The 3,356-nt window shown below is 45.0% G+C and overlaps 1 pseudogene; it reads left to right on the forward strand.

Annotated features, from left to right (window-relative positions):
• The first annotated feature begins 1,047 nt into the window (after positions 1 to 1,047).
• LOC110293353 (60 kDa heat shock protein, mitochondrial pseudogene) lies at positions 1,048 to 3,063 on the forward strand (annotated as a pseudogene).
• The last annotated feature ends 293 nt before the right edge of the window (positions 3,064 to 3,356 follow it).

The following is a 3,356-nucleotide window of genomic DNA, read 5'->3' on the forward strand; positions in this document are numbered from 1 at the left end:
CTCTCTCCCCCCCCCCCCCGGTCCCCTTATCTCTTTACTTCCTCTCTGCTCAACCTTCTCCCCTCCCCTCTCAAGCACATAAGGTGTGACCCATTACTGGAGCCGGTAAGATATGAGTACATGATTGGACTGGAAGATAAAATGGGAAAGGCTGTTGATAAGGGAGCTGAGGATCCCAGCTGGGGTGCTAACCCCGCAGTGAAAGACATCTGCCACAGAGACACAACCCTGAGAGTGAACCATTGCTCTTCCATCATCTTGGGCAAAGCTCCTTGGGGATTACGGTTCTGGTGACCTGTTACAAGCCTCAGGATGGCCAGGAGGAATAGATGAGATCACACCCAGCAGACCGTCTGTCAAGGCTCAAAAAAAGCAGTATATTCTCTAAGTTTGTTCTTGCCTCGTACAAACCAGAAGCTGCCCTTGATCTTTGGACCTCTTCCCAGGCCCAGGAGAGGTAAAACTCTGATATTGCTTTGGGTGTGGCCCCAGCCAGCCTTGTTAATAAACATTCCTTCCTGTTTCTCCACAACGACAGAGGAGGAGGGAAGCAAGGTCCGAGGACAACAGCAGAGGTCATGCCAGGCGCAGAAGCAGCTGGAGCTAGAGCTGAGTCATTCCCTGTTTTTTGTTTGTTTGTTTGTTTGTTTGTTTGTTTGTTTTGTTTTTTTCCTATTTGTGTGGTTCATTCTCTGAGACCAATCACCCGAGATTTGAGATGCTATGAACTGTAACCTGCCTCTTTCTGTAACTTGCAAATGGGTGAGCAATTTCCATTTTTGTCTTCCCTGCTTTACTTTTCTCATAGCACCAAGAACTTAGTCTTCATTTTCCAGGTGAAGTCTCCCACCCCATTTTTAATTCCCACATCAAAGGAACACTGTACTGATATACTTAACTTTGTGTCTACTTAAATGCCATTTTAACAGGCTGTTCAAACTCTGTGAATACTTCCCTAGGTTTTAGACTAAAGTGGACTACATTATAAATGAGCAGAATGTCATAATATATAACACCAGTGAAGCCTGAGCTCTATATGTGCTTAGCATGCATGAGGTTCAACTTCCAACATACAAAAACCAAATTTACTCCTCACTGGCAACTGAAAGCCTGCCTCGCTGTGTGTGCTCCCACCACTGCCTCTCAGAAGTGCTTCGACTACCCACAGTCCTTTGCCAGATGAGACCAGAGTCCTGCGCCCCTGGCTCTTCCTCTCACTGGGGCCTATGCCAAAGATGTAAAATTTGGTGTGGATGCTCGAGCCTTAACGCTTCAGAATGTAGACCTGTTAGCAGATGCGCTAGCTGTTACAATGGGGCCAAAGGGAAGAACAGTGATTATTGGACAGAGTTGGGCAAGTCTCAAAGTCACCGAGGATGGAGGTCACTGTTGCAAAGTCAACTGATTTACAGGAGAAATACAAAAACATGAGAGCTAAATGTTGCCAGTAACACAAAGGAAGAGGCTGGGGATGGCACCACCACTGCCACTGTTCTGGCATGTTCTACTGCCAAGAAGGCCTTTGAAAGGATCAGCAAAAAGGCTAATCCAGTGGGGATCCAGAGAGGTGTGATGGTGGCTGTCGGTGCTGTAATTGCTAAGCTTAAAAGAACAATCTAAACCTGGGACAACCCCTGAAGGAATTGGTCAGGCTCCTTCCTTTTCTGCAAATGGAGACAAAGCATTGGCAACATCATTTCTGATGCAATGACAAAGGCTGGAGGAAAGGGTGTCATCACAGGGAAGGATGGAAAAAAATCCCTGGATGATGAATTAGAAATTACTGAAATGAAGCTTGATAGAGGATATATTTCCCCATATTTTATTAATACATCAAAAGGTCAAAATTGTGAATTCCAAAGATGCCCATGTTCTGTTGAGAGAAAAGAAAATTTCTAGTGTCCAGGACACATTGTGCCTGCTCTTGAAACTGCCAATGCTCATTGGAAGCCTTTGGTCATCGTTGTTGAAGACGATGATGGAGAAGCTCTAAGCACGCTGGTTTTGAACAGGGTAAAAAATGGTCTTTAGGTTGTAGCAGTCAGAGCTCCAGCGTTTGGGGACAATAGAAAGAACCAGCTTAAAATATGTGGCTACTGCTACTGGTGGTTTAGTTTTTGGAGAAGAGGGAGTGAATTTAAATCTTGAAGATGTTCAAGCTCATGACTTAGGAAAACTTGGATAGGTCATTGTTAACAAAGATAGCACCCTGATTTTTTTTAAGGAAAAGGTGACAAAGCTCAAATTGAAAAATGTATTCAAGAAATTACTGAGCAGCTAGGCATCACAACTAGTGAATATGAAAAGGAAAAGCTGAACGAGCGACTTACTAAACTTTCAAGTGGGGGAGCTGTGCTGAAAGTTGGAGGGACAAGTGGTGTGGAAGTGAATGAGAAGAAAGACAGAGCTACTGATGCTCTCAGTGTTATAAGAGCAGATATTGAAGAAAGCATTGTTCTCAGAGAAGGCTGTGTTATGCTTCTGTGCATCCCAGTCCTGGATTCACTAAAGCCTGCTAATGGAAGTCAGAAAATAGGTATAGAAATTACTAAAGGAGCACTCAACATTCCTACAATGACTATGCAAAGAATGTATGTGGGGCTGGAGAGGTGGCTCAGCGGTTAAGAGCACCATACTGCTCTTCCAGAGGTCCTAAGTTTAGTTCCCAGCACCAGATGGCTCACAACCATCTGTAATGGGGTCCGATGCCCTCTTCTGGGGAGTCTGAAGACAGCTACAGTGGACTCATATAAAAATAAATAAATAAATCTTTAAAAAAAAGAATGTAGGTGGTGAAGGATCTTTGATAGCTGAGAAGATGCTGCAGGGTTCCTCAGAAGTTGGTTATGATGCTACACTCAGAGATTTTTTGAACATGGTAGAAAAGGGAACAATCATTGATCCAACAAAAACTGTAAGAGATATTTTACTGGATGCTGCTGGGCAGCCTCCTTTCTATCTACAGCTGAAGCTGTAGGGACAATAATTTCTAAAGAAGAGAATGACCCTGGAATGGGTGCAATGGATGGAAAGGCAGTGGGTATGGGTGGTGGCATGTTCTAACTCCTAGAATAATGCTTTGTGCTTATCAATGAACTGTGACAGGAGCTCAAGGCAGGTGGGGGGATGGGGTGGGATGGAAGGTTTGAATCTCTAGGACATGCCAGAGACCTAGGATAGGGGAGGCTCCTGGGAGTCTATAGGGGTGACCCTAGATGAAACTCCTAGCAGTAGGGAATATGGGGCCTAAAGTGGCCACCCTCTGCAATGACTTGATGTGTCAGGCTGGGTTGGTATCTAGGGGGCCTCCCCCTTCTCAGAGGAGAAGGAGAGGGGAAGAGGAAGGGGCTTGTGAG

Source organism: Mus caroli, unplaced genomic scaffold, assembly GCF_978045245.1.
Source record: "Mus caroli unplaced genomic scaffold, Mus_caroli_1 scaffold_6, whole genome shotgun sequence".
NCBI lineage: Eukaryota > Metazoa > Chordata > Mammalia > Rodentia > Muridae > Mus > Mus caroli.